Source organism: Narcine bancroftii, chromosome 4 (genome assembly GCF_036971445.1).
Source record: "Narcine bancroftii isolate sNarBan1 chromosome 4, sNarBan1.hap1, whole genome shotgun sequence".
Taxonomy (NCBI): domain Eukaryota; kingdom Metazoa; phylum Chordata; class Chondrichthyes; order Torpediniformes; family Narcinidae; genus Narcine; species Narcine bancroftii.
This window is the reverse complement of record NC_091472.1, coordinates 210,974,563-210,997,064: the sequence shown is the minus strand read 5'-3', so window position 1 is coordinate 210,997,064 and position 22,502 is coordinate 210,974,563.

The following is a 22,502-nucleotide window of genomic DNA, read 5'->3' as shown; positions in this document are numbered from 1 at the left end:
ACTGTAATCCCAGCCCCTACACACTCTTCGGTGGGGGGGTGAGTGTTTGCTATAATGGCAGCTTCCACAAACTTTCCAGTGGGAATATGTTTACCGTAATCCATGCCCCTACACATTCTCCAGGGGGGGATTTGCTGTAATCCCAGCCCCTACAATCTCTCCAGTGGGACTGTGTTTACTGTAATCCCAGCACCTACACACTCTCAGGGGTGGGGGGGGGGGGTGTTTGCTATAATCCCAGCCCTAACAAACTCTCCAGTTGAACTGTGTTTACTGTAATCCCACCCCTTACACATTCTCTGTTGTTGGGGGGGGGGGGGGGGGGGAGGTGGTGAGTGTTTGCTGTAAACCCAGCCCCTACACACTTTCCGGTGGGGGGTTGTTTGCTGTAATCCTAGACACTACACAATCTCTGGTTGGGGGGGGGTGGGTGGGTCTTTGCTGTAAACCAAGCCCCTACACCCTCTCTGGTGGGTAGAGGATGTTTGCTATAATCCCAGCCACTACTAACTCTCCAGTGGGAGTGAGTTTACTGTAATCTCAGCCCCTGCATTCTCTCTGTAGAGGTGGGGGGAAGAGCTTGCTCTAATCCAAGCACCTACAAACTCTCCAGTAGGGGTGTGTTTATTGTAATCCCAGCCCCTAAACATTCTCCATTGGTGAAGAGATTTCCTGTCATCCCAGCCCCTACACACTCAACATTGGGCGTGTGTTTGCTGTGATCTCAGCCCCTACACTTTCTCCAGTGGGTGGGTGGGGGTGTGTTTGCTGTAATCCCAGTCACTATATACTCTTCAGTGTTAGGCGGGGGTGTTTCTGTAATCCGAGCCCCTACACTCTCTCCATTGTTGGGGGTCGGTGGGAGGGGGATGTTTACTGTAATCCCAGCACCTATTTATTCACCAGTTGGAGGGGTGCTGTGGGTGGTTTGCTGTAATCCCAGACACCTACAGTCACTGCAGTGGGTGTTCGGGTGTTTACTGTCATCCTAGCCACTACATTCTTTCCAGTGGAGGTTGGTTCATTGTAATCCCAGCCCCTTCACTCTCTCCAGTGTGGGTTTGATTACTGTAATCGCAGCCCCAACACACTGTCCAGTGTGGGTGTGATTACTGTAATTCCAGTCCAATCACACTGTCCAGTGAGGGTGTGTTTGCTGTAATCCCAGCCCCTACACACACTCCAGTGCGTGGCGGATGTTTATAACCATATAACCATATAACCACTTACAGCACAGAACAGGCCAGTTGGGCCCTACTTGTCAATGCCGTAGCAAATCCCCACCCTCCTAATCCCACTGACCAGCACCCGGTCCATACCCCTCCAGTCCCCTCCTATCCATGTAACGATCCAGTCTTTCCTTAAATGTAATCAATGATCCTGCCTCGACCACATCTGCCGTAAGCTCATTCCACATCCCCACCACCCTCTGTGTAAAGAAATTTCCCCTCATGTTCCCCTTATAATTTTCCCCCTTCAATCTTAAACCATGCCCTCTAGTTTGAATCTCCCCCTTTCTTAATTGAAAAAGCCTATCCACATTTACTCTGTCTGTCCCTTTTAAAATCCTAAACACCTCTATCAAGTCCCCTCTCAATCTTCTACGTTCCAGAGAAAAAAGCCCCAGTCTGCACAACCTTTCCCTGTAACTCAGACCCTGAAATGCTGTCAACATTCTCGTGAACCTTCTCTGCACTCTCTCTATTTTGTTTATATCTTTCCTATAATTTGGTGTCCAAAACTGTACACAGTACTCCAAATTTGGCCTCACCAATGCCTTGTACAATTTCATCATAACCTCCCTACTCTTGAATTCAATACTCCGATTTATGAAGGCCAACATTCCAAATGCCTTCTTCACCACACCATCTACCTGAGTATCAGCCTTGAGGGTACTATTTACCATAACTCCTAAATCTCTTTGTTGCACTGCACTCCTCAACTGTCTACCATTCAATGTATATGACCTATTTAAATTTGCCTTTCCAAAATGTAGCAGCTCACATTTATCTGTATTAAATTCCATCAGCCATTTCTCAGCCCACACCTCCAGCCTTCCTAAATCACCTTTTAATCTACAGTAATCTACCTCACTGTCCACAACACCACCAATCTTTGTGTCATCCGCAAACTTGCTTATCCAATTCTCCACCCCTACATCCAGATCGTTAATATATATAACAAATAATAGTGGACCCAGGACCGAACCCTGAGGAACTCCACTAGTCACCGGCCTCCAATTGGACAAACAATTTTCTACCACTACTCTCTGATACCTCCCATCCAACCACTGCTGAATCCATTTCACTACCTCCTTATTTATACCTAATGCCTCCACCATTTTTCCTAACCTCCTGTGGGGAACTTTGTCAAAAGCTTCACTAAAGTCCAAATAGACAACATCCACAGCTTTCCCTTCATCAACCTTTTTTGTAAACCCCTCGAAGAACTCAATCAGGTTTGTAATTCCAGCCCCCACACAGTCTCGAATGGGATGGGATGGGTTTACGGTAATCCCAGCACCTACACACTCTCCAGTCGGGATGTGTTAACTGTATTTGTAGCCCGTACAAACTCTCCAATGGGGTGGGATGAGTTTACCGTAATTCCATCCCCTACTCACATTCCAGTGAGGGTTTGTTTGCTGTAATCCCAGCTCCTACACACTCTCCAGTGTCACTGTAATTACTGTAAACCCAGACCCGACACACACTACAGTGCGGTGGGAAGTGTTTACTGTAATTCCAGCCCCTACTCACATTCCAGTGGGGGTTTGTTTATATAAAACCAGCCCCCACACTCTCTCCAGTATGGGTGTGATTACTGTAATCCCAGCCCCAACACACTGTCCAGTGAGGGTGTGATTACTGTAATCCCAGCCCAAACACTCTCTCCAGGTGGGGTCTGGTGTTTGCTGTAATCCCTACCCACAAACACTCTCCTTTGTCATGGAGTGTTGGCTGTATTCCCATCCTATGCACACTCTAGTGGGCGGGTGTGTTTACTGTAATATGAGCCCCTACACACTCTCCAGTGGGCTTGTGTTTACTTTAATCCCATCCCATACACACCCTCAAGTGGGGGGATGTTTACTGTAATCTCAGCGCCAACACACTCTCCATTGGTGGGTGGGAGGAATGGTGGGTGTTTGCTGTAATCCCAGCTCCAACAAACTCGCAAGTTGAACTGTGTTTATTGTAATCCCAGCCCCAACACTCCAGTTGAACTGTGTTTACTGTAATCTCAGCCCCTACACACTCTGTGGTGCGGGTGGGAGTTTGCTGTAATCCCAGCCCCTAAACACTTTCCAGTAGGGGATTGTTTGCTGTAATCCCAACCACTACACAATCTCCGGGGGTTGGGGGTGGGTTTTTGCTGTAAACCCAGCCCCAACACACTCTCCGGTGGGACTGAGTTTACTCTAATCCAAGCACCTACACACTCTCTGCTGGGGGAGGGGTGTGTTTGCTATAATCCCAGACTCTACAAACTCTCCAGTGGGATTGTCTTTACTGGAATCCCAGCTCCTACACACTCAACGGTAGGGGGGGGGGGGTGTTTGCTGTAATCCATGCCCCTACACAATCTTCAGATGGGTATTTGCTGTAATCCCAGCCACTACACTCTCTCCAGTGGGTGGGTGGGGGTGTGTTTGCTGTAATCCCAGTCACGATATACTCTGCAGTGTTAGGCGGGGGTGTTTCTGTAATCCGAGCCCCTACACTCTCTCCATTGTTGGGGGTCGGTGGGAGGGCGTGTTTACTGTAATCCCAGCACCTATTTATTCACCAGTTGGGGTGGGGGTGTGGGTAGTTTGCTGTAATCCCAGACACCTACAGTCACTGCAGTGGGTGTTCAGGTGTTTACTGTCATCCTAGCCATTACATTCTTTCCAGTGGAGGTTGGTTCATTGTAATCCCAGCCCCTTCACTCTCTCCAGTGTGGGTGTGATTACTGTAATCCCAGCCCAAACACACTGTCCAGTGAGGGTGTGTTTGCTGTAATCCCAGCCCTTACACACACTCCATGCATAGCGGATGTTTACCGTAATTCCATGCCCCACACAGTCTCGAATGGGATGGGATGGGTTTACGGTAATCCCAGCACCTACACACTCTCCATTCGGGATGTGTTAACTGTATTTGTAGCCCGTACAAACTCTCCAATGGGGTGGGATTAGTTTACTGTAATTCCAACCCCTACTCACATTCCAGTGGGGGGTTGTTTGCTGTAATCCCAGTCACTACACAATCTCCGGTTGGGGGGGGTGTGTGGGTCTTTGCTGTCAACCCAGCCCCTACACCCACTCCGGTGGATTGGGGATGTTTGCTATAATCCCAGCCACTACTAACTCTCCAGTGGGAGTGAGTTTACTGTAATCCCAGCCCCTGCATTCTCTCTGTAGGGGTGGGGGGAAGTGCTTGCTCTAATCCCTGCACCTACAAACTCTCTAGTAGGGGTGTGTTTATTGTAATCCCAGCCCCTAAACATTCTCCATTGGTGGAGAGATTTTCTGTCATCCCAGCCCCTACACACTCAACATTGAGCGTGTGTTTGCTGTGATCCCAGCCCCTACACACTCTCCAGTGGGTGGGTGGGGGTGTGTTTGCTGTAATCCCAGTCACTATATACTCTCCAGTGTTAGGCGAGGGTGTTTCTGTAATCCGAGCCCCTACACTCTCTCCATTGTTGGGGGTCGGTGGGAGGGCGTGTTTACTGTAATCCCAACCCCTATTTATTCACCAGTTTGGGGGGGGTGGTTTGCTGTAATCCCAGACCCCTACAGTCACTGCATTGGGGGTTCGGGTGTTTACTGTAATCCAGCTCTTCAGTGCTTGACGTCCTGTTTTGCGGAAACTGCCAAAATGTTTGGCCTGGAAGTCAGCCTGAAGAAAAATGAGGTCCTCCATCAGCCAGCTCGTCACCACACATCTCCATCGGGCACACAAAACTCAAAGCGGTCAACCCGTTTACCTATCTCAGCTGCACCATTTCATCAGATGCAAGGATCGACAACGAGATAGACAACTGACTCACCAAGGCAAATAGCGCCTTTGGAAGACTACACAAAAGAGTCTGGAAAAACAACCAACTGAAAAACCTCACAAAGATTAGCGTATACAGAGCTGTTGTCATACCCACACTCCTGTTCGGCTCCGAATCATGGGTCCTCTACCAGCATCACCTACGGCTCCTAGAACGCTTCCACCAGCGTTGTCTCCGCTCCATCCTCAACATTCATTGGAGCAACTTCATCCCTAACATCGAAGTACTCGAGATGGCAGAGGCCGTCAGCATCGAATCCACGCTGCTGAAGATCCAACTGTGCTGGGTAGGTCACGTCTCCAGAATGGAGGACCATCGCCTTCCCAAGATCGTGTTATATGGTGAGCTCTCCACTGGCCACCGTGACAGAGGTGCACCAAAGAAGAGGTACAAGGACTGCCTAAAGAAATCTCTTGGTGCCTGCCACATTGACCACCGCCAGTGGGCTGATATCGCCTCCAACCGTGCATCTTGGCGCCTCACAGTTCGGCAGGCAGCAACCTCCTTTGAAGAAGACCACAGAGCCCACCTCACTGACAAAAGACAAAGGAGGAAAAACCCAACATCCAACCCCAACCAACCAATTTTCCCTTGCAACCGCTGCAACCGTGTCTGCCTGTCCCGCATCAGACTTGCCAGCCACAAACGAGCCTGCAGCTGACGTGGACATTTACCCCTCCATAAATCTTCGTCCACGAAGCCAAGCCAAGGAGCCCCTACATTCTCTCCAGTGGAGGTTGTTTCATTGTAATCCCAGCACCTACAGGCTCTCCAGTGGGTGGGTTGGTGGTTGGACTGTCTGCTGTAATCCCAGTCCCTACACTCTCTCCACTGGGGGTGTGTTTACTGTAATCCCAGCCCCAACACACTGTCCAGTGTGGGTGTGATTACTGTAATCCCAGCCCAAACACTCTCTCCACGTGGGGTGTGGTGTTTGCTGTAATCCCTACCCACAAACACTCTCCATTGTAATGGAGTGTTGGCTGTATTCCCATCCTATGCACACTCTAGTGGGCGGGTGTGTTTGCTGCAATACAAGCCCTTACACACTCTCTAGTGGGGTTGTGTTTATTTTAATCCCATCCCCTACACACCCCCAAGTGGTGGGAATGTTTACTGTAATCTCAGCCCCCTACACACTCTCCGTTGGTGGGTGGGGGGAATGGTGGGTGTTTGCTGTAATCGCAGCACCTACACACTCTCCAGTTGAACTGTGTTTACTATAAACCCAGCCCCTACACAATCTGCGGTGCGGGTGGGTGTTTGCTGTAATCCGAGCCCCTACACACTTTCCGGTAGGGGGTTGTTTGCTGTCATCCCAACCACAACACCATCTCCGGTGGTGGGGGGGGGGGTCTTTGCTATAAACCCAGCCCCTACACACTCTTCGCTGAGGGAGGGGTGTGTTTGCAATAATCCCAGACTCTACAAACTCTACAGCGGGAGTGAGTTTACTGTAATCCCAGCCCCTGCACTCTCTCTGTATGGGTGGGGGGAAGTGCTTGCTGTAATCCTAGCACATACAAATCTCCAGTAGGGGTGTGTTTATTGTAATCCCAGCCCCTAAACATTCTCCATTGGTGGAGAGATTTCCTATCATCCCAGCCCCAACACTCTCTCCAGTGGGCGTGTGTTTGCTGTGATCCCAGCCCCTACACTCTCTCCAGTGGGTGGGTGGGTGTGTGTTTGCTGTAATCCCAGTCACTACATACTCTCCAGTGTTAGGCGGGGATGTTTCTGTAATCCAAGCCCCTACATTCTCTCCATTGTTGGGGGTCGGTGGGAGTGGGTGTTTACTGTAATCCCAGCCCCTATTTATTCACCAGTTGGGGGGGGAGGGTGGTTTGCTGTAATCCCAGACCCCTACAGTCACTGCAGTGGGGGTTTGGGTGTTTACTGTAATCCTAGCCCCTACATTCTCTCCAGTGGAGGTTGTTTCATTGTAATCCCAGCCCCTACAGGTTCTCCAGTGGGTGGGTTGGTGGTTAGACTGTTTACTGTAATCCCAGACCCTACACTATCTCCACTGGGGGTGTGTTTACTGTAATACCAGCCCCTAAACATACTCTGTTGGTGGAGGGGATGTTTCCTGTCATCCCAGCCCCTACACACTCTCCAGTGGGTGGGCGGTGGTGTGTTTGCTGTCATTCCAGTCACTACATACTCTCCAGTGTTAGGCGGGGGTGTTTCTCTATTCCGAGCCCCTACACTCTCTCCATTGTTGGGGGTCGGTGGGAGGGCGTGTTTTCTGTAATCCCAGCACCTATTTATTCACCAGTTGGGGGGTGGTTGTGGGTGGTTTGCTGTGATCCCAGCCCCTACACTCTCTCCAGTGGGTGGGTGGGGGTGTGTTTGCTGTAATCCCAGCTCCTATTTATTCACCCGTTGGGGGGTGAGTGTGATTTTCTGTAATCCCAGACCCCTACAGTCACTGCAGTGGGGGTTCGGGTGTTTACTGTATCCTAGCCCCTACATTCTCTCCAGTAGAGGTTGATTCATTGTAATCCCAGCCCCTACAGGCTCTCCACTGGGGGTGTGTTTACTGTAATCCCAGCCCCTAAACATACTCTGTTGGTGGAGGGGATGTTTCCTGTAATCCCAGCCACTACACTCTATCTGTAGGGGTGGGGGGAAGTGCTTGGTGTAATCCCAGCACCTACAAACTCTCCAGTGGGGGTGTGTTTATTGTAATATCAGCCCCAAAACATTCTCCATTGGTGGAAAGATTTCCTGTCATCCCAGCCCCTACACACTCTCCAGTGGGTGGGTGGGGGTGTGTTTGCTGTCATCCCAGTCATGACATACTCTCCAGTGTTAGGCGGGGGTGTTTCTCTAATCCGAGCCCCTACACTCTCTCCATTGATGGGGGTTGGTGGGAGGGCGTGTTTACTGTAATCCCAGCACCTATTAATTCACCAGTTGGTAGGGGGGGTTGTGGGTGGTTTGCTGTAATTCCAGCCGCTACAAACTCTCCGCTGGGGGGGGGGGTGTTTGCTGTAATGCTAGCCCCTACACACACTCCAGTTGGACTGTGTTTACTGTAATTCCAAGCCACTACGAACTCTCCAATGGGAGTGAGTTTACTGTAATCCCAGCCATTATACACTCACCAGTAGGGGGTGCGATGGGTGTTTACTTTAAACCCAGCCACTACAAGCTCTCCAGTGGGAGTCTGTTTACTGTAATCCCAGCCCCTACAGACTCTCCGGTGGGCAGAGGGCTGTTTTCTGTAATCCCAGCCCCTACAATCTCTCCAGTTGCAATATGTTTACTGTACTCCAAGCCCCTACACACTCTCCAGTGAGGGAGGGGGTTGTTTGCTGTAATCCCAGCTACTACAAAGTCTCCAGTGGGAGTGTGTTTTTGTAATCCCTGCCCCTACACTCTCTCCAGCGGAGTTGGGATGGCTGTTTACTGTAATCCCAGACACTACAAACTCTCCAGTGGGATTGTGTTTACTGTAATCCCAGCCCCTACAAACTCACCGGTCCAGGGGCAGCGTTTGCTGTAATTCCAGCCCCTACACACTCTCCGGTGGGGGAGGGATGTTTCCTATAATCCCAGCCTCTACAGACTCTCCAGTGGGACTGTGTTTACTGTAATCCCAGCCCCTACACTCTCTCCGGCTGGAGGTGGGGGGTGTGTTTGCTATAATCCCAGCCTCTACAAACTCTCCAGTGGGATTGTGTTTACTGTAAACACAGCCCCTACAAACTCTCCAGTGTGGGGGGTCTTATTTGCTGTAATCCCAGCCACTACACACTCTCCGGTGGTGGATGGGTGTTTTCTGTATTCCCAGCCCCTACACACTCTCCGGTGGGCCCCTTTTTACTGTAATCCCAGCCCCTACACACTCTCCAGTGGGGTGAGATGGGTTTCCACTGTAATCCCAGCCCATACACACAGTCCGGTGTGGATGTAGGTGTTTGCTGTAATCCCAGCCCCTACACACTCTCGAGTGGGCAGAGGGCTGTTTTCTGTAATCCCAGCCCCTACAATCTCTCCAGTGGGACTGTGTCTATTGTACTCCAAGCCCCTACATGCTCTCCGGTGAGGGAGTGGGGTGTTTGCTGTAATTCCATCTACTACAAAGTCTCCAGTGGGACTGTGTTTATGTAATCCCTGCCCATACTCTCTCTGCAGCGGGGTTGGGATGGCTGTTTACTGTAATCTCAGCCCCTAAAAACTCTCCAGTTGGGGGGGTGGGGTTCATTTGCTGTAATCCCAGCCCCTACAAACTCTCCTGTGGGACTGTGTTTACTGAAATTCCAGCCTTGACAAACACTCCAGTGAGAGTGACTTTATTGTAATCCCAGCCCATACACACTCTCCGATGGGGGCATGGGTGTTTCCTGTAATCCCAGCCCCTACAATCTCTCGGGTTGGACTGTGTTTGCTGTAATCCCAGCTACTACAAAGCTTCCAGTGGGCGTGTGTTTATGTAATACCTGCCCCGACACACTCTCAGCATGGTTGGGATGGATGTTCACTGTAATCCCAGCCCCTACAAACTCACCAGTGGGACTGTGTTTACTGTAATCCCAGTCCTTACACACTCTCTGGTGGGGGGTGGGGGTGTTTGCTGTAATCCCAGCCCCTACACACTCTCCAGTGGGGGTTGTTTGCTGTAATACCAGACACAACACACTCTCCAATTGGGGGGGTTGTGTTTGCTATAACCCCAGCCTCTACAAACTCTCCAGTGGAACTGTGTTTACTGTCATTCCAAGCCACTACAAACTCTCCAATGGGAGTGACTTTAGTGTAATCCCAGCCATTATACACTCACCAGTAGGGGTGGGATGGGTGTTTACTGTAATCCCAGCCCCTACAAACTCACCGGTCCGGGGGCAGCATTTGCTGTAATTCCAGCCCGTACAAACTCTCTGGTGGGGGGGGGGGGTGTTTGCTCTAATGCTAGCCCCTACACACTCTCCAGTGAGGGAGATGGGTGTATGCTGTAATCCCATCTACTACAAAGTCTCCTGTGGGAGTGGGTTTATGTAATCCCTGCCCTACACTCTCTCCAGCGGGGTTGGGATGGCTGTTTACTGTAATCCCACCCCCTAAACACACTCCTGTTGAGGGTGTGGGGGGGGTTGTTTCCTGTCATCCCAACCACTACAAACTCTCCAGTGGGACTGCGTTTACTGTAATCCCAGCTCCTACACACTCTCTGATCCGGGTGGAGTGTTTGCTATATTCCCAGCCTCAACAAACTCTCCAGTGGGATTGTGTTTACTGTAATCCCAGCCCCTACACACTCTCCGGTGGGGGGTGGGCACTTTGCTGTAATCCAAGCCCGTACACACTCTCCGGTGGGCAGAGGGCTGTTTTCTGTAATCACAGCCCCCACAATCTTTCAAGTGGGACTGTGTTTACTGTAATCCAAGCCCCTACACACTTTCCGGTGAGGGAGGAGGGTGTTTGCTGTAATCCCAGCTACTACAAAGTCTCCAGTGGGAGTGTGTTTATGTAATCCCTGCCCCTACACTCTCTGCAGCGGAGTTGGGATGGCTGTTTCCTGTAATCCCAGCTCCTACACACTCTCCGGTCCGGGTGGAGTGTTTGCTATAATCCCAGCCTCAACAAACTCTCCAGTGGGATTGTGTTTACTGTAATCCCAGCCCCTACACACTCTCCGGTGGGGGGTGGGCACTTTGCTGTAATCCAAGCCCGTACACACTCTCCGGTGGGCAGAGGGCTGTTTTCTGTAATCACAGCCCCCACAATCTTTCAAGTGGGACTGTGTTTACTGTAATCCAAGCCCCTACACACTTTCCGGTGAGGGAGGAGGGTGTTTACTATAATCCCAGCTACTACAAAGTCTCCAGTGGGAGTGTGTTTATGTAATCCCTGCCCCTACACTCTCTGCAGCGTGGTTGGGATGGCTGTTTCCTGTAATCCTAGCCCCTATACACTCTCCGGTGGGGGGGGGGGGGGGAATGTTTGCTATAATCCAGCCTCTACAGACTCTCCAGTGGGACTGTGTTTACTGTAATCCCAGCCCCTACACTCTCTCCGGCTGGAGGGGGGGGTGTGTTTGCTATAATCCCAGCCTCTACAACTCTCCAGTGGGATTGTGTTTACTGTAATCCCAGCCCCTACAAACTCTCCGGTGTGGGAGGTTTTATTTGCTGTAAACCCAGCCACGCCACACTCTCCGGTGGTGGATGGGTGTTTTCTGTAATTCCAGCCCCTACACACACTACAGTGGTGGATGGGTGTTTTTTGTAATCCCAGCCCCTACACATTCTCCGGTGGTGGATGGGTGTTTTCTGTAATCCCAGCCCCTACACACTCTCCGGTGATGGATGGGTGTTGTTTGTAATCCCAGCCACTACATTCTCTCCGGTGGGCCCCTTTTTACTGTAATCCCAACCCCTACACACTCTCCAGTGGGGTGAGATGGGTTTCCACTGTAATCCCAGCCCATACACACAGTCCGGTGTGGATGTAGGTGTTTGCTGTAATCCCAGCCCCTACACACTCTCGGGTTGGCAGAGGGCTGTTTTCTGTACTACCAGCCCCTACAATCTCTCCAGTGGGACTGTGTCTATTGTACTCCAAGCCCCTACATGCTCTCCGGTGAGGGAGTGGGGTGTTTGCTGTAATCCCAGCTACTACAAAGTCTCCAGTGGGAGTGTGTTTATGTAATCCCTGCCCCTACACTCTCTGCAGCGGGGTTGAGATGGCTGTTTCCTGTAATCCTAGCCCCTACACACTCTCCAGTGGGCGGGTGTTTGCTGTAATCCCAGCCCCTACACACTCTCCGGTGGGGGGGGGGGAATGTTTGCTATAATCCCAGCCTCTACAGACTCTCCAGTGGGACTGTGTTTATTGTAATCCCAGCCCCTACACTCTCTCTGGCTGGAGGGGGGGTGTGTTTGCTATAATCCCAGCCTCTACAACTCTCCAGTGGGATTGTGTTTACTGTAATCCCAGCCCCTACAAACTCTCCGGTGTGGGGGGTTTTATTTGCTATAACCCCAGCCTCTACAAACTCTCCAGTGGGATTGTGTTTACTGTAATCCCAGCCCCTACACACTCCGGTGGGGGTGTGGGTGTTTTTTGTAATCCCAGGCCCTACACATTCTCCGGTGATGGATGGGTGTTTTCTGTAATCCCAGCCCCTACACACTCTCCGGTGATGGATGGGTGTTTTTTGTAATCCCAGCCACTACATTCTCTCCGGTGGGCCCCTTTTTACTGTAATCCCAGCCCCTACAATCTCTCGGGTTGGACTGTGTTTGCTGTAATCCCAGCTACTACAAAGCTTCCAGTGGGCTTGTGTTATGTAATAACTGCCCCTACACACTCTCCAGCATGGTTGGGATGGCTGTTCACTGTAATCCCAGCCCCTACAAACTCTCCAGTTGGGGGGGTGGGGTTTGTTTGCTGTAATTCCCACCCCTAGAAACTCTCCAGTGGGACTGTGTTTACTGTAATCCCAGTACTTACACACTCTCTGGTTGGGGGTGGTGGGTGTTTGCTGTAATCCCAGACCCTACACACTCTCCAGTGGGGGTTGTTTGCTGTAATACCAGACACTACACACTCTCCAATTGGAGGGGTTGTGTTTGCTATAACCCCAGCCTCTACAAACTCTCCAGTGGGATTGTGTTTACTGTAATCCCAGCCCCTACACACTCCGGTGGGGGTGTGGGTGTTTGCTCTAATCCCAGCCCCGACACATTCTCCGGTGGGCGGAGGGCTGTTTTCTGTAATCTCAGCCCCTACAATCTCTCTAGTGAGACTGTGTTTACTGTAATCCAAGCACTTACACACTCTCCGGTGAGGGAGGGGGATGTTTGCTGTAATCCTATCTTCCACAAAGTCTCCAGTGGGAGTGTGTTCATGTAATCCCTGTCCCTCCACTCTCTCCAGTGGGTTTGGGATGGTGGTTTCTTGTATTTTCATCCCCTAAAAACTCTCCAGTTGGGGGGTGCGGTGGGTTTCTTTGCTGTAATCCCAGCCCAAACAATCTCTCCAGTTGACTGTGTTTACTGTAATTCCAGCCTCTACAAACTCTCCAATGGGAGTGAGTTCACTGTAATCCCACCCACTATCCACTCACCAGTTGGGGGGTGGGATGGGTGTTTACTTAAATCCCAGCCACTACAAAATCTCTAGTGGGACTGTGTTTACTGTAATACCAGCCCCTACACCCTCTCCTGTAGGGGTGTGTGTGTTTGCTGTAAACCCAGCCCCTACACACACTCCAGTGGAACAGTGTTTACTGTCATTCCAAGCCACTACAAACCCTGCAATGGGAGTGAGTTTACTGTAATCCCAGCCACTATACACTCATGAGTAGGGGTAGGATGGGTGTTTACTTTAAACCCATCCACTATAATCTCTCCAGTGGGACTGTGTTTACTGTAATCCCAGCCCCTACACTCTATCCGGTCTGGGGGGATGTTGTCTGTAATCCCAGCCCCTACAAATTCACCATTCCGGGGGCAGCGTTTGCTGTAATTCCAGCCCTTATAAACTCTCCGGTGAGGGAGGTGTTTGCTGTAATGCTAGCCCCTACACACTCTCCAGTGAGGAGATGGGTGTATGCTGTAATCCCATCTACTACAAAGTCTCCTATGGGAGTGGGTTTATGTAATCTCTGCCCTACACTCTCTCCAGCGGAGTTGGGATGGCTGTTTACTGTAATCCCACCCCCTAAACACACTCCTGTTGAGGGTGTGGGGGGGGTTGTTTCCTGTCATCCCAACCACTACAAACTCTCCAGTGGGACTGTGTTTACTGTAATCCCAGCTCCTACACACTCTCCGGTCCGGGTGGAGTGTTTGCTATAATCCCAGCCTCAACAAACTCTCCAGTGGGATTGTGTTTACTGTAATCCCAGCCCCTACACACTCTCTGGTGGGGGTGGGCACTTTGCTGTAATCCAAGCCCGTACACACTCTCCGGTGGGGGTGTGGGTGTTTGCTCTAATCCCAGCCCCTACACATTCTCCGGTGGGCAGAGGGCTGTTTTCTATAATCCCAGCCCCCACAATCTTTCAAGTGGGACTGTGTTTACTGTAATCCAAGCCCCTACACACTTTCCGGTGAGGGAGGAGGGTGTTTGCTGTAATCCCAGCTACTACAAAGTCTCCAGTGGGAGTGTGTTTATGTAATCCCTGCCCCTACACTCTCTGCAGCGGGGTTGGGATGGCTATTTCCTGTAATCCTAGCCCCTACACACTCTCCGGTGGGCGGGTGTTTGCTGTAATCCCAGCCCCTACACATTCTCCGGTGGGGGAGGGATGTTTGCTATAATCCCAGCCTCTACAAACTCTCCAGTGGGATTGTGTTTACTGTAAACACAGCCCCTACAAACTCTCTGGTGTGGGGGTCTTATTTGCTGTAATCCCAGGCACTACACACTCTCCGGTGGTGGATGGGTGTTTTCTGTAATCCCAGCCCCTACACACACTTCGGTGGTGGATGGGTGTTTTTTGTAATCCCAGCCCCTACACATTCTCCGGTGGTGGATGGGTGTTTTCTGTAATCCCAGCCCCTACACACTCTCCGGTGATGGATGGGTGTTTTTTTTAATCCCAGCCACTACAAACTCTCCGGTGGGCCCCTTTTTACTGTAATCCCAGCCCCTACACACTCTTCAGTGGGGTGAGGTGGGTTTCCACTGTAATCCCAGCCCATACACACAGTCCGGTGTGGATGTAGGTGTTTGCTGTAATACCAGCCCCTACACACTCTTGGGAGGGTAGAGGGCTGTTTTCTGTAATCCCAGCCCCTACAATCTCTCCAGTGGGACTGTGTCTATTGTACTCCAAGCCCCTACAAGCTCTCTGGTGAGGGAGTGGGGTGTTTGCTGTAATCCCAGTTACTACAAAGTCTCCAGTGGGAGTGTGTTTATGTAATCCCTGCCCCTACTCTCTCTGCAGCAGGGTTGGGATGGCAGTTTACTGTAATCCCCGCCCCTACAAACTCTCCAGTGGGACTGTGTTTACTGTAATTCCAGCCTCTATAAACTCTCCACTGTGAGTGAGTTTACTGTAATCCCAGCCCCTACACTCACTCCGGTGGGGGGGTGGGGGTGGGTGAGTTAAGGGTTATGGGGATAAGGCTGGAAAGGGGTACTGATGGTAGTGATCAGGCATGATCTGTAAAATGGCTGTGCTGGCTCGACGGGCCGAAGGGCCTACTCCAGCTCCTATTGTCTATTGTAATCCCAGCCTCTACAAACTCTCCTGTGGGACTGTGTTTACATTAATCCCAGTCCCTACAATCTCTCCAGTGGGACTGTGTTTACTGTAATCCCAGCCACTACAAACTCTCCTGTGAGACTGTGTTTACGGTAATCCCAGCCCCTGCACACTTTCCAGTGGGGTGGGGTGGGTGTCTACTGTAATCCCAGCCCATACACACTCTCCGATGGTGGCGTGGGTGTTTGCTGTAAACCCAGCCCCTGCACTCACTCCGATAGGCAGGGGGGTGTTTGTTGTAATCCCAGCCCATAAATCTCTCCGGTGGGACTGTGTTTGCTGTAATCCCATCTATTACAAAGTTTCCAGTGGGTGTGTGTTTATGTAATCCCTGCCCATACACACTCTCCAGCTTGGTTGGGCGGGTGTTTGCTGTCATCCCAGCCCCTATACACTCTCCGGTGGTGGGGGATGTGTTTGCTATAATACCAGCCTCTATAAACTCTCCAGTGGGATTGTGTTTACTGTAATCCCAGCCTCTACACACTCTCCGGTGGTTGGGGGGGGGGGTGGGTGTTTGCTGTAATCCCAGCCCCTACACACTCTCCAGTGGGCAGGGGAGTGTTTGTTGTAATCCCAGCACCTACAATCTCTCAGGTGGGACTGTGTTTACTCTAATCCAAACCCCTACACATTCTCCGGTGAGGGAGGGGGTTGTTTGCTGTAATCCCAGCTACTACAAAGTCTCCAGTCGGATGGTGTTTATGTAATCACTGCCCATACACACTCTCCAGCGGGGTTGGGATGGCTGTTTACTGTAATCCCCGCCCCTACAAACTCTCCAGTTGGGAGGGGGGTGTTTGCTGTAATCCCAGCCCCTACAATATTTCTGGTGGGAGTGTTTACTCTAATCCAAGCCCCTACACACTCTCCAGTGAGGGAGGGGTGTGTTTGCTGTAATCCCAGCTACTAAAAAGTCTCCAGTGGGTGTGTGTTTATGTAATCCCTGCCCCTACACACTCTCCAGCGGGTTTGGGATGGCTGTTTACTGTAATCCCAGTCCCTACAAACTCTCCAATTGGAGGGGCGGTTGTTTGCTGTAATCCCAGCCCCTACAAGCTCTCCAGTGGGTCTGTGTTTACTGTAATTCCAGCCCCTGCACACTCTCCGGTCAGGGGTGGGAGGATTTTGCTGTAATCCCAGCCCCTATGCACTCTCCGGTGGGCCAGTTTGTTTGCTGTAACCCCAGCCCACTACAAACTCTCCAGTGGGGGATGGGAATGGGTGTTTTCTGTAATCCCAGCCCCTACATAATCTCGGGTGGGGGGTGTGTTTGCTATAATCCCATCCCCTACACACTCTCCGGTTGGGGGGTGGGGGGTTGTTTTCTAATATTCCAATACCAGTCCCCGCTCCTCTCCTGAGAATAGTTCCCACTACGCGTTGAGTTTAGGATTGGAGTTTGGAGCATGCGCACTGGCTGGTGGAGTTTGGAGCATGCGCACTGGCTGGTGGAGTTTGGAGCATGCGCTGTGAAGCCACAGGATGCGGATGTGTGTCGGTCTGGGAGGAGGAGGCTGGTTTGGCGGGTGGAAGGCCCCGGATTCCGGTCGGCGAGGGAGACCCGGCGGGAGATTGCAGAAGGAGAAGGAGAAATCTCTGAGCGTGCTCGTGTCGTCCGTTGTCGAATGCCGGGTGTTTTCTGAAGCGCGGGGTCTTCTGGGTTAGGAGCCGGCCATTGCTCCCTCGGGGCAAGGTCTCTGTGTTGAACTCCCGGACCCCGGCTGCTCAGCGTCGCTTCGCTCGACCCAGCTCAACACGTCGGGGTCCATTGGATGGAAGCAACGGCAACAGTTCGAGTGGATCCCGGGCGGAAACAAGTGAGTTTAATTCATAGACCAGTTTATACATATAATCAGCTTCTTAATTCATCCCTTGTTGGTTCATTGACCAACTCGCCAAACCGTCACATGTCTCCTGTCATTCATTTTTATATTAATTTCGCGATTCATTTTACGGGATGAAGCCCCGCGCTGCTGCAGCGGGTTCGACGCCCGCGCTGTCTGGGATGAGTTTGCACGTTCTCCCCCTGTTTCTGAGGGTTTCCCCCGGAGGTTCCAGTTTTTCCCACCCTTCAAAAATGTCCGGCGTTCTACAGCGTTCATATGCAGAACAGTCAATTACATAAAGAGAACCCAATAATATTCATTCAATTAAAATGGAAATGAGATGAGGCAAAAGGTAGTTGATGTTCAGTTACAGTAAAGCAGTGGTTTTCAAACATTCACTTTCCACGCTCTTTAAGTATTCCCTATGCCATTGGTGATCTGTGATTAGTAAGGGATTGCTTAAGTCGTGTGTGAGTTGATAGAAAAAGTTTGAAAATCACTGTCCTCGAGCAATTAAAAAAAGTGTTGTTATAATTGCGCAGCCAGAATATGGAGTAAATGTTTTATGTTCCAGTTTATGCATATTGTGAAAAAGTTTGTGTTGTGCCATCCATCAAGTCCATCCATCCATCCATGAGTAAAGCATGGTCCATCCTCTAAGGTCACATGGAGATCTATTCGAATGGAGTTAGGGGAATGTTATTTTAACTGAGTTTCATTCAGGTGTCTAATTGTAGTGACCACTTGTCTCGTCACCATCCCTTCCACCCTCCTCTCTTTCACCTTTTAATTTAGACGTCTGCCTGTTTTTTTCTTCTTGTATCTGTCTTTGGGCCCACTCTACTTCCTATAGATGTTCTGTGACCTGCTATGTTTCTCCAGCACAATTGTGTAAATCACTCAACTATAGCATCTCCAGACTTTCTCGTTTAACACTGTCGTTGAATCTGGTGGTACTTATTACAGCATAGGCCCTTCAGCTGACAATGTTGTGCTGACCTCTCTAGAACTATAGAACTGTACAGTGCAAAAACAGGTCCTTTGGCCCTTCTAGTCAGTACCAAACTATTACTCTGCTCAGTACCACTGACCTGCACCCAGACCACAGCCCTCCATACCTCTCCCATTCATATTTTCCCTGAATGTTAAAATGGAGCCTGACTTCAGCTCACAGCTCATTCCATATTCATACTTCTCTGGTTTTTGTATATTTTATTTATAAATTTTAAACCACAATTACACTTATTAATAATAAATTGTAAAAGAAACAATGCATGTGTGGTTTTATATATATATATTTTTTTTTTAATATATATATAAATATTTTATATACGTGTGTGTGTGTATATCCCTGATCCCTCCCCACCCCCCTAAACCCCTAAAGAGAAAAGAAAAGGAGAATGTCAAAAATACATACACAATTTCAAATTAATAACTGTGGAACTGAAAATTACAACCAGGATGAGTTATTGAGACTCTAAATCTTCAAAATAACATATTGTAAATATGGGCTCCATATTTTCAAAAATCAATAATATTTATGATGCAAATTATAGGTTATATTTTCCATGTGGAATACAAGAACGTAATTCAACATGCCATCCCTGCATTCCTAAATCTACATCTGATTTCCAAGTAATGGCTATATATTTCCTGGAAATAACTAAGGCTAATCATAAAAATTCAATTTGATACATAGTTAATCTTAGTTTAAAACTAATCATTTTAACATTACCCAACAAATATAAAGTCAGGCTAAGAGGGAGTTTTATCTTTAATATTTTTCCCAAGAATATTTTCACCTGTATCCAAAGAGATTTTACCTTCGAACATTGCCAAGTAGAATGAAAAAATGAACCTACTTCTTGGCCACATCTAAAACATAAATCTGGTAATGTTCAGTTAAATATTTTTAATTTTTGGGGAGTTCAATATAATTGATGTAAAAAAAATATATCTATATCTAACACTAATAATTTTCCTCATATTATCTTTACATAACTTTCCAATAATTCTCATCTATCTTTCTATCTAAATCAATTTCCTGTCTCCATCTTGATTTATGAATACCTAACTTAGGAGCTTTCTTTGAAGTAAATTTATTCCTATCACCCTTAGTAATCAATAATTCTAATTCATTCTGTCAAGGTAATCTCAGATTTTGACCTAATCTATCAATCAAAAAGGCCTTAACTTCATAGTAACAAAAAAAATATTATTTGGAACATTAAATTTTTCCTTCATTCGTTGAAAGTAATAAAGTTATCAACTTCAAAACAATCTTCTTTTTTTTTAATCCCCATTTGATTCCAAATTTTCAAAAAATTATTATTCATAGTAAAAGGAAAAGGTTTATTTTGATATAAAGGCATTTTACGCAAAATCAAACCTTTTCCACCTATCTCGTAATCTATTTTATTCCATAATTAAATGTTTCAATACAGGTGTATTCTTAATACCTATTAATAATTTTGAATTCCATTGATAAATAAATTCCATCATATTTTTCATCTACAATATTTTACTTAATTTTATTTTAACTCGTGTTAAAGATTTCTCTAAATCAGACATTCCATTAATGAACTTCATTTGAGCAGCTTTATAATAGTTCTGGAAATGGGGAAGTTGTAAACCTCCAAATTCAAACTTGCATGTTAATTTTTTTCTAAACAAACTCTAGTCATACTCCTTTCATAAAAAAGTCCCTGCTTCAAGCAATCTTCAACTTTTTTAATCCCCAGTTGATTCCTTATCTTCAAAACCTGATTATTGACAGTGAAATGAAAAAGCTTATTTTGATATAGAAGCATTTTCGCTGAAATCATATCGTTTCCACCTATCATCAATTTTATTCCTTATTTCAATTAAATGCTTCAATATTGGTGAGTATCTAAAATCTGGCATAAATTTCTCATCAATTTTATCTAACTCTATACTTGCCCAATTTGAATGTTATTTAAATCAAACATTCCATTAATAAATTTCAATTGTGCAGCTTTATAATTCTGAAAATGTGTAAATTGTAAACCACCAAATTCAAATTTCCAAATTAATTTATCCAAAGATACCCTATTCATTTTTCCTTTCCATAAAAACTTTCTTACAATTGAATTAAAATCTTTGAAAAATATTTGAAGTGTTGATCAAGGAATAGATGAAAAAGATATTGAATCCTTGGAAAAATATTCATTTTAATACAATTCTCTCTACCTATTAAAGTAATAGGTAAATCATTCCATCTATTTAAATCATCTTTAATTTTATTAAATGATGGTAAATAATTTAATATACAAATTTATCTAAATTTCTGACAATTTTAATACCTAAATACTTAATTGGATTTTATGTCCATTTAAATTGAACAATTTGTTTACATCGGTCATAATCTCCTTCAACTAATGGCATAATTTCACTTTTACCCAATTAATTTTATAACCAGATATTTCTCCATCATTTTGTAATTTCCTATATAAAGAAAATAAAGAATTTTCAGGATCTATTGTATAAATCAATACATCATCGGCAAACAAACTAATTTTATATTCCACTTTATTAACTTTAATTTCTTTAATACTAAAATCTCACTTTATTGATTGTGCTAAAACAAATAATACGGGAGATAAAGGACATCCTTGTCTAGCTGACCTAGTTAATGAAAAGGAAGGAGAAATTTTTCCATGAGTAACCACTCTAGCCAAGGGGTTTCTATATAAAGTTTTAATCCCGTTCATAAATATTGGCCAAAATTGAATTTTTTTTCCAAATTTTAAATAAATAATTTCCATTCTCATCTATCAAAAGCCTTTCGGCATCTAATGATAAAACTAAAGCTAACTCTAACTTCTTCTGAAAACTAGGAATTAAACTAATTAATTTGGCAATATTATCAGCAGAATATCTCTTTTTAACAAATCCTGATTGATCTGAATGAACCAACTCAGGTAAATATTTAATTCAATCTATTAGCCAAAACCTTAGCAACAATCTTATAATCAACAGTTAAATAATGATATAGGCCTATAGGATTCTGGCTTTAATAAATCTCTTTCTTTCTTGGGTATGGTGCAAAACTTTTCAGCCTGTATGTTTATTTCCTAGATTTGAAGGAAACAGAACAAAAGATGAAAACTATGTGGAAGGCAATTCATAGCCAAAGTTGGTTCCATGTCAGTCAAACATAATCATGCTGAAGCAAGGAACGCAATGGAATCGTTGTTAATTTTCTGCATTTATTGTGGCCATTGTAGGCCAGGGATGGCCAAACATTTTTGCTTGTGGGCCACATGCAGAAAAATATAATAATACAAAGAAGTATGGAGGGCTATGGACTGAGTGCAGATCAGTGGACTAGGCAAGAAAAAAATGGTTTGGCACAGACTAGAAGGGCCGAGGTGGCCTGTTTTTGTGCTGTAAATTGTTCTATGGTTCTATGTTCTATTACTGTTAATGTAGCATTTGAAAAGGATTCTGGTAATGAACAAATTTCGAACACTTGTTTTAGTACATTCATTAATAAAAGCATTAATAAATCTTTAATTTTTTTATAAAATTCAGACATAAAACCATCTTCACCTGGAGATTTACCATTTTGCATAGAATTTAAAGCCTTAACAACTTCTTTCAACAAAAACGGAGAATCTAAATCCTTGCGAGCTTGATAATTTAAAGATGAAAGTTGAAGCTTCTGTAAAAAAACATTAATTTCTCCTTCATTATTTAATGATTGAGATGTATATAATTTAGTATAATATTCTTTATAAGAATCATTTATATCCTGTGGTTTATAAGTAATCTTTGAATTATTTTTGACAGCATTGATAGTTCTTGATGCTTGCTCCATTTTCAATTGCCAAGCTAAAACTTTATGTGCTCATTCTCCTAATTCATAATAATTTTATTTAGTTGACTATCAATTAATTTCTCAATCCTATAAGTCTGTATTCAATTAAAATGCATTTTTTATTTATAATTTCCAACCTCTTTTTTTCAGATGGATCTTTTCCAAAATTACTATTTCCTTCTCTAATTTTAAGGTGATTTTTCTTAATTTTAGTTGAATAAAATTATTTGACCCCTTAAATAAGCTTTTAATGCATTCCATAAAACAAATTTATTATGAACTGAATTAGTATTTATATCCAAATATATTTGTATTTGATTCCTCATAAAATTACAAAATTATACATTTTTTAATAATGAAGAATTGAATCTCCATCAAAAATTGAGTCAGTTGTGTCAGAACTTAAGTATGATATCAATAATGCTGAGTGATCTGATACAATTCTAGATTTATATTGTATATGTTAAATTCTTTCTTGTAAATGAGCCAAAATTAAGAAAAAAAGCTATTCTAGAATAAGAATCAAACCGATATAATTTCCTCCAAATATCTACCAAATTCA